General features: G+C 44.3%; 1 long non-coding RNA gene across 1 annotated transcript; it reads left to right on the forward strand.

Annotated features, from left to right (window-relative positions):
* The first annotated feature begins 3,174 nt into the window (after positions 1-3,174).
* On the forward strand, positions 3,175-9,141 carry LOC149913914 (uncharacterized). Its single transcript, XR_016460818.1, has 2 exons — positions 3,175-3,797; positions 7,070-9,141. It is a non-coding gene; the product is annotated as an uncharacterized LOC149913914 (long non-coding RNA).
* Positions 9,142-10,044: the final 903 nt, after the last annotated feature.

Here is a 10,044-nt window from a genome sequence, read left to right on the forward strand (position 1 = left end):
CTCCTGTTAATCTGTTCGATGCTGCTCGTATCTCTCATGAGATGTTTCATCAAAATGCCCGTGGTTTACATAGACAGTTTAATATTGGTGTGAATGATGCAAGGTTGATAGTTCAGACATGTCCACAGTGCAGTTACCATAACAGTGGCCTTGGGCTGGGGACTAATCCCCGAGGATTGAAAGCATTGGAAGTGTGGCAAACGGATGTCACCCATATTGCAGAGTTTTGGTTGATTGCGATGTGTTCATGTTGCTATCGACACTTACTCTGGATTTATATGGGTTTCTCCCTTAGCGGGTGAATCTGCTAGATACGTCATTAAACATTGGATTGCATGTCTTGCTATCTTGGGACTTCCAAAACAAATTAAAATGGATAATGGGCCAACCTAAAAGTTGCAGTCAGTACCGTCCTTTTTGCAAAAGTGGGGAGTTCAACATAAGTTCGGGATCCCACATGCTCCTCCAGGTCAGGCTATTATAGAGCGCACACATGCTACACTAAAAACACAACTAAACCGAATGAGCGATACACGTGATGTGCCAGATCGCCTCATGAGCGTTCTTTTCTCCCTTAACTTCCCTTTTGTACGAGGAGGCTCATATAGCTCATACATGCTATAACCGTGCATCATTCAGGCACTGGTATGAGAATGCTATCTGAGACTGCAAAAGTATCTTGCAAAGATCCATTGACTGGAGATTGGAAGGGCCCAAGTACTACCATACTTGTAGAAAGAGGTTATTTTTGCCTTTTCACAGATGATGGCCCTATTTGGATTCCTGCTCGCAGTGTTTGCCCTTGGTGCAGAAGCACTACCTGAACCGCACCAAATCAACTCGTGGCAAAATATGTGGGTCACCTGGACTAAATCAACAGGCTGGACCAACTTCTGCTTAATACTTGCTTCTGCCACTGATCCCTTCCAAACTTGTTTTATAGGGATGTTGTTTCTCAATGATTCTGACTTTTCTGCTTACTCCACAGGTAGTTGCAATGTACTGGATACTCCAGATGATTGTTCTTTTTTAAACTTCTTAGGAGTCTCAATACCACAATACCCTGGGACTCACAGGAGTTAAATCTTCTTGGAACTCAAAAGGTCGGTAACACATCTAAGGGATGGAAGAAAACATGTTTTATGTTTGGAAATACCAGGAAATGTTTTTGGGGGTCCATGTTACATTGGTAAATTCACTATATTTTCTCTCACTTTCCAGGACATGCGTGATATCCACTCTAAACATAGCGCACGGGTAGCATTTAGCTGTCCTTATACCAGGAGCTGTTGCTAGGAATAGGCGTTATAACCATTAGTATAGTTATCCGTATTGTAAAATGCTTACTTAACAAACTGTCCACTACTGTCTTGCTTGCGCAAAAGGAAGAAGGGGGAATGGTTGTGCGTACTGCCACTGCAGCTCACGGAACCCACAAAAAGAACGGTGTCAGGATGTGAAACGATGAGAAAGACTGAAACCAGGCTTGAAACGACCATGAACTCATAGTGATTGGGATTGTGTGCTTCTTATTATTATTTGGTTTTGCTTTGTAACTTGTTGTATTTCAAACAGCAGAGTAGTAACCGTTGTTGTGTGGTTTTTATTTTTTTTTAATTTTTTTTTAGTAATAGATTGAATGTGAATTAACAGGATTTAATGTTACTAATGCTGAAATCTATGGAGATAGCTATTTTAATGTATTAGTAGTGCTAAGACAAAACCTGGAAAGGAATCCCAAGCAAAGGGATGACCTTATATTATAGAATGATTAACTCTCTTTCATCCCACTATTCGGGAATTTAAAATATGATCATGAAGCACCTGAGACAAAGGCACACGCTAAGAGAGTTAACCTTGATAGTTTATTCTGCAAGCAGATGTTCCATTTGGCCTCTGTATCACGCACTGGCCATGCGGATGCAGTGTACAAATGGAAAATACTCTTTGGACCCTGAGAAGAACAAAAGAAAGAGAGAATCTGTGGTGGGTGAGAGAGGAAAAGTGCACCTTGAAGCAGGGGACACCCTGCTGGCACTGCCTATCGCATTCACCACCCTTTTTCTGCAGGTTGTTGTTTCTCGAGGGTCAGTAAGTAATAATGCCCCTAGTTCTATCTGGCATGCAAAGTTCCTCAACTATTAATTTTCTATTAGCCCAAAGGCACAATCATGAGCACTCTAAAAGCATCTGTTGTACAAATCTTAGTGATTTTTCAAAATCAATATATCAGAATATATAAAAGTTGAAGACTTCTTTCAAAGCAGTTAGAGATTAGCACAGAATGGGGCCCTTGGGGATTTATTTCCAGGTTGCAGAAAGTTGGGCTGCAGACCAAACACGTGTTTGTTCTTTTTAGTAGGTTAACAGTATTTCTTGTCATGATGTTATGTTTGCCTTGTTTCCTTTCTCACACTTATAGTATTGTCAATCGAGGCCTTGATTGAGTTATACTGATTGTATTATTAATATAATTAGTGTTATTATTTTATAGTACGGTAGAAGTTTGCTAATAAACAAAAAAGGGGGAAATGTGGGAACGTAAGAAAAAACTGCACGGAGCAGCAGCTGCGGAGCAAGATAAGTGGCATGAGAACCAAGGACACCTTCAGAAGAAGAAAGAACATCTCACAGCTCTGACTGGCTAAGCACCTGTGTGAACGGTTGAGGAGTGTTTTGCAGAATGCTCTGTTAACATGTATAAATAGAGTAGTGCTTAACAATAAAGCAGACTAATAGCCTTTAACCACATTGGTGTGCTGTTATGTCTCTAGCGCGTCCTGAGAGTCCAGAGACTTCCCCACATTTGGCGCCCGAACAGGGACCCTTCGTGGGACGATTCGGGGAAGTGGACAACGGCAGGACGGTCGCGACAGAGGTTGGCACCGTGTTGCGGTAGCTGGGTTAGGCGCCGACGTAAGTGCTGCGGTTAGCTGGAAGCGGGGTCGCGACCCGCCCTCTGTATCCACGATGGAGTGGGAAGCTGCGGAGAAACTGCCGTTAAATATTCTAAGAGAGGGGAGCAGTCATCTCCTAAAGGCATGGCCGAGACCCTGGTGCACTGGGCTCGGAAGAAGGGACATTTGTCAGAAGTGGCGCTGATATTCAGCGTCGACAAATGGTGTGATACTGGGGACTGCATGTGGGAATCAGTCATTAATGGTGGAAAGGAAGAAAAACTACTGCGGCCCCTTGACCCCTTGTGGAGGTCTGTTATTAACTCTTTGAAAGCTATGCAAGCCAAGCGACAGGCAGCCGCTGCAGCTATGCAGGCACTGGCTGGTACAACAACTAATTTGGCTTCAGAGTTTGACGTGCCTGTTCGGGGTATCACACACCCTGTGTGTTCCTCGGCGGGTCAAATAAAAGCATTGGTAGGGGCTGCAGCTCCTGATCTTTCAAATGACACTGCTACTGAGTCATCTGCAGTAGTGCAGCAGGAAAAAAGGACTATATCTGACATCACCCCTGATGGACACTGCCAGGAGCAGCCTCCTGCCGAATCAGAGAGCGTCGGTGAGGGTGAGGGATTAGAAAAACTGGATTGCAAGGTTAAAATATTAACAAAGCGATTATGTAATCTGGAAATCTGTATGTGGCAAAAAAAAAGATACGGGGCCTGACGGAGGCTCTCAACTAGTGCCTTCTACGGGTCCTGACCTACCGACAGTGCCTTTTGCTCCACCGACTCATCCGGCAGCGCCGCCCGACTGAACTACGGAGAGCTCGTTTCGCGCGCGCCCGCACCGTTCTGCGGGACAGGGGCTGAGCGGTCGGGATCTGTGCGGAGTTCACTGGTGAGGGAGCAGCCGGTAAATCTTGCAGCGTTACAGTTAGTTGACGTTTCAGAATCAGCCTGTAGTTACCTTAGCATTGGTTACTTTTCTCAAATGGTAAAGCAAAAATGTTCCTGAATTTCCAAAAACTGGATTCTCTTTCTATGGAGAGTTTTGGGGCAGGGTTGGCGCAAAGCTCCGGGAGGTTTTTGTTACTATGACAGCACGGCTGCTAAACTTTTATCTGTTTGGAACCAAGTAATGGAAGGGCTTAAACAAATTCAACAAGGAAGAATTTCTTCCGTCTATTCCCCATCGCCCTCCCTCCCACCCCCGTCGCTACCCCTCGGTGCAGAAAGCAGCCCTGGTCCGCATTCCGCATTCGGTCCGCAGCTCCGACCCCACCCCTGACCGCGGGGAAAAGAAATCGCGACTCCCTCCCTTCCCTCACCCCCCCACCCCCCATCGCTGCTGCCCTCGGCTCCGTCCCTGGCGCTCATCCCGCTCCCACCCTCCGCCCCACCCCCGTTGCTCGGGGTGACGCTGCTTTCCTCTACCCCGCCTACGTCCCCTCACGCTGCGTCTCTGCAGCCTGCGTGTAACTTAGAGCCAATAACGGACCTGCTTATATTTCTAAAGGCATTCGAACTTCCCTCCAAGAATAGGGTGTTAGATATATTACAGGCATTCCTCATTCTCCCACTGGACAAGCTATCATTCATCATACTCATCTAACATTGAAATCCATTCTTAATAAACAAAAAAGGGGGAATATGGGAGACACACCACAAGAAAGACTGTAAGTGTTTTGCTTTCTCTGTGCCATCTGTCAATAAAGTGGAGCCAGCCTCTCGGTATCAATGGGTTGTACTGCCTCAAGGCATGAAGAATTCTCCAATTATGTGTCAGATATTCGTAGCCACACCTTGCAACCTATTTGTAAAGCAAACCCTCATATGATTATTTATTATTACATGGATGGCATACTGTGCTGTTCAGGAACAGCCTTTTGATAATAGCTGGGAAATGCAATTAATCTCCCATCTCTCTCAATTTGGCCTTACAGTGGCACCGGGGAAAGTGAAACGCACCTTTCCTATGTTAAATTTGGGTTGGAAATTATCAGATGCTATGATATGCCCTCAGACTGTAGAATTGAAAATTGACATTTCCACACTCACTGACTTACAAACTCTTTTAGGTCGCTTACAATGGCTACGGCCAACGGTTGGCATTTCCAATGTTCAATTAGAACTGTTGTTGTCAAGAGGGAGATGTGCTAATGATGCTATCCTATTGACGCCTGAGGCTAAGCAGGCTCTAATTCAGATTACCGCCCAGATTCAATCAGCAGCTAGCTACTGTCAGTCCTTACATCACAACATCTCCCTTGTCTTGTATGTCCAGGAGAAGCATGCTGTCACAGTCATTTGTCAATGAAAACAAAAACAAACAAACAAACAAAAAAACCCACACTTCTCCTCAAAACAGGCCTACTAAACAATCTTCTGCTTCTCCTTCTGTGTTTTTGTTTTTTTTTTTTTTGCTGAAATGGCTGTTTCCCCCTGCTCAGCCTCGGTCGTCCTTGATGACTCGTATCAATATAGTAGCTGAACTGATTCATGTGGGCAGAGAGAGAGTTCTCTGCATAGCGGGGCAAGAACCTGACGATATTAGTTTACCTTTTACCTTGCTGTGGGCAGAGTGGGCGTACTGTCACTCCCTCTCCTTACAGTTTGCTTCAGAAGGGTACCCTGGTCATTTTCATTTAGAACGCCCTGATCAGCGAGTAGCGTTGTTTCTGGAAAAAAACTGACTGGATTGGAATACCTCGGTATTCGAAATGATCGGTGGATGGTCGCACAGTATATACTGACACTGGATGCTGGAGCCACAAAGCTGTCTGTGTGTGGTGGGACAATAGCTGGAAGCATCAGTTTGTGCCAATGGAGCTGCAAGACAGTTTACAAACTATGGAACTAAAAGCAGTTTTATGGGCCTTTAGTGTGTGGCCAAATGAACCTCTAAATGTTGTAACTGATTCCCTCTACGCGGCTGGCATATGTCAAAGAATTGAGGATGCCCACATTAGAGACAACAAGAATGTGTGCCTTATCTCTCTGTTTTTACGTCTTAAACACACATTACGGCGAAGAAAGGAACCATATTGTGTCATCCACATTCGCAGTCACCTAAACACTGTTGGTTTAGGGCAGGGTAATGCTGTTTGCTGATAAATTGGTTGTTGTAACTCCTGTTAATCTGTTCGATGCTGCTCGTATCTCTCATGAGATGTTTCATCAAAATGCCCGTGGTTTACATAGACAGTTTAATATTGGTGTGAATGATGCAAGGTTGATAGTTCAGACATGTCCACAGTGCAGTTACCATAACAGTGGCCTTGGGCTGGGGACTAATCCCCGAGGATTGAAAGCATTGGAAGTGTGGCAAACGGATGTCACCCATATTGCAGAGTTTTGGTTGATTGCGATGTGTTCATGTTGCTATCGACACTTACTCTGGATTTATATGGGTTTCTCCCTTAGCGGGTGAATCTGCTAGATACGTCATTAAACATTGGATTGCATGTCTTGCTATCTTGGGACTTCCAAAACAAATTAAAATGGATAATGGGCCAACCTAAAAGTTGCAGTCAGTACCGTCCTTTTTGCAAAAGTGGGGAGTTCAACATAAGTTCGGGATCCCACATGCTCCTCCAGGTCAGGCTATTATAGAGCGCACACATGCTACACTAAAAACACAACTAAACCGAATGAGCGATACACGTGATGTGCCAGATCGCCTCATGAGCGTTCTTTTCTCCCTTAACTTCCCTTTTGTACGAGGAGGCTCATATAGCTCATACATGCTATAACCGTGCATCATTCAGGCACTGGTATGAGAATGCTATCTGAGACTGCAAAAGTATCTTACAAAGATCCATTGACTGGAGATTGGAAGGGCCCAAGTACTACCATACTTGTAGAAAGAGGTTATTTTTGCCTTTTCACAGATGATGGCCCTATTTGGATTCCTGCTCGCAGTGTTTGCCCTTGGTGCAGAAGCACTACCTGAACCGCACCAAATCAACTCGTGGCAAAATATGTGGGTCACCTGGACTAAATCAACAGGCTGGACCAACTTCTGCTTAATACTTGCTTCTGCCACTGATCCCTTCCAAACTTGTTTTATAGGGATGTTGTTTCTCAATGATTCTGACTTTTCTGCTTACTCCACAGGTAGTTGCAATGTACTGGATACTCCAGATGATTGTTCTTTTTTAAACTTCTTAGGAGTCTCAATACCACAATACCCTGGGACTCACAGGAGTTAAATCTTCTTGGAACTCAAAAGGTCGGTAACACATCTAAGGGATGGAAGAAAACATGTTTTATGTTTGGAAATACCAGGAAATGTTTTTGGGGGTCCATGTTACATTGGTAAATTCACTATATTTTCTCTCACTTTCCAGGACATGCGTGATATCCACTCTAAACATAGCGCACGGGTAGCATTTAGCTGTCCTTATACCAGGAGCTGTTGCTAGGAATAGGCGTTATAACCATTAGTATAGTTATCCGTATTGTAAAATGCTTACTTAACAAACTGTCCACTACTGTCTTGCTTGCGCAAAAGGAAGAAGGGGGAATGGTTGTGCGTACTGCCACTGCAGCTCACGGAACCCACAAAAAGAACGGTGTCAGGATGTGAAACGATGAGAAAGACTGAAACCAGGCTTGAAACGACCATGAACTCATAGTGATTGGGATTGTGTGCTTCTTATTATTATTTGGTTTTGCTTTGTAACTTGTTGTATTTCAAACAGCAGAGTAGTAACCGTTGTTGTGTGGTTTTTATTTTTTTTTAATTTTTTTTTAGTAATAGATTGAATGTGAATTAACAGGATTTAATGTTACTAATGCTGAAATCTATGGAGATAGCTATTTTAATGTATTAGTAGTGCTAAGACAAAACCTGGAAAGGAATCCCAAGCAAAGGGATGACCTTATATTATAGAATGATTAACTCTCTTTCATCCCACTATTCGGGAATTTAAAATATGATCATGAAGCACCTGAGACAAAGGCACACGCTAAGAGAGTTAACCTTGATAGTTTATTCTGCAAGCAGATGTTCCATTTGGCCTCTGTATCACGCACTGGCCATGCGGATGCAGTGTACAAATGGAAAATACTCTTTGGACCCTGAGAAGAACAAAAGAAAGAGAGAATCTGTGGTGGGTGAGAGAGGAAAAGTGCACCTTGAAGCAGGGGACACCCTGCTGGCACTGCCTATCGCATTCACCACCCTTTTTCTGCAGGTTGTTGTTTCTCGAGGGTCAGTAAGTAATAATGCCCCTAGTTCTATCTGGCATGCAAAGTTCCTCAACTATTAATTTTCTATTAGCCCAAAGGCACAATCATGAGCACTCTAAAAGCATCTGTTGTACAAATCTTAGTGATTTTTCAAAATCAATATATCAGAATATATAAAAGTTGAAGACTTCTTTCAAAGCAGTTAGAGATTAGCACAGAATGGGGCCCTTGGGGATTTATTTCCAGGTTGCAGAAAGTTGGGCTGCAGACCAAACACGTGTTTGTTCTTTTTAGTAGGTTAACAGTATTTCTTGTCATGATGTTATGTTTGCCTTGTTTCCTTTCTCACACTTATAGTATTGTCAATCGAGGCCTTGATTGAGTTATACTGATTGTATTATTAATATAATTAGTGTTATTATTTTATAGTACGGTAGAAGTTTGCTAATAAACAAAAAAGGGGGAAATGTGGGAACGTAAGAAAAAACTGCATGGAGCAGCAGCTGCGGAGCAAGATAAGTGGCATGAGAACCAAGGACACCTTCAGAAGAAGAAAGAACATCTCACAGCTCTGATTGGCTAAGCAGACAAATGCCACTTCAAGGGTATGAGAGGAATTGTTGGTAGATACAGATTCAGTCAGACATGCCACGCTGCAAAATCGCGCCACTATAGACTTTTTACTGCTGGCTCATGGGCACGGATGTGAGGACTTTGATGGAATGTGCTGCATGAACCTCACGGAACACTCGTCATCAATACACCAACAAATAGCTAAGCTACAGACCCTCACCAGCCATTTGCAGGAAGAAGAGGGTTTGGGGTTAGAGGACTGGCTCCGTGGGCTAGGAATTGGTCCCTGGTTTCGAGACATCATACAATTCATGCTTATGATACTGGGGGTGTTAATTGTGTTACTGTTGGTGGTGCCATGTGTGTTCTCTTGTCTACAGCGCTTAATACACCGAGCAATTGATAAGCTAGTAGGAGCTAGCCTAGGTGTCCAAAAAGAAAACAGGGGAAGTGTGGAGAGCGTGATTGAGACCTGGCTGGCTGAGAAAGGCCACACAGACAGTATTTGGCTAGTGAGACGAGAGTCCTTGAGCAATGTAACAGGATGTAAACAAGGCTAACGAGGAGAGAGTCCTTGAGCAAAGTAACAGGATGTGTAGGAAGGTAGGAGAATGTAGAAATAAGAAAGATGAATGGCATGGTCTAATCACAAAAAGTACAAAGAAGGGCTGGGGCAACAAGTAGCTGAAGAGCCTATCAGGAGCTCGGGCTTTGCAATGTGTATGAGCTTCATTAGCGCCAACATAAATGCACGCAACCTTCTGATTAAAGTTGAGACTTTCTGATCAATTCTGTGGTCGTGTGTTTGTCTCCCGCCGAGCTCCGACAATGCTTGTGCATTGGGATGGCATGTAGCTCAGGTTGTACCCCTTCCTCCGGGGTGGACCAAGGATTCCCAAGGGATGCAATGTATGGTTGCCCTGTACCAGGAGAAAACAGCCTGGGAAAATGAAGCCTGAAAATCACTCTCCCTGTTGTTTCCCCGGATATCAGAGATAGATGCCAAAATCCCTCCTGCATTCTCCATGGCCACAGGTAACCATACAGCTTGTCTCTCAAGGCAGAGTGTGAGGGCTATCAGGCCTATCGGGAATTTCTCACTGTGCAGTGGAACCTTGGATGTTACGAAGGATTTGGCAGGGAACTATTCAAGGCTGGGAATCCCCAGAGCGGATCTCTGGTGGCATTGCGGTGGGAAGATCTTACGGTCCACTCTCCCATCTCATTGGGGAGGTACCTGTGCACTTGTTCAACTGGCTATACCGTTCACTCTGGCATTTGAGAAGGATCTATCACACATTCGCAAAAGGAACAGAAGGAGCCTAGGGGCCCCATTTGATGATGATACAATATATAAAGACTCAATTGGGGTGCCCAGA

The sequence above is a fragment of the Phasianus colchicus genome, chromosome 33 (genome assembly GCF_987193195.1).
Source record: "Phasianus colchicus chromosome 33, bPhaCol1.hap1.1, whole genome shotgun sequence".
Taxonomy (NCBI): Eukaryota; Metazoa; Chordata; class Aves; order Galliformes; family Phasianidae; genus Phasianus; species Phasianus colchicus.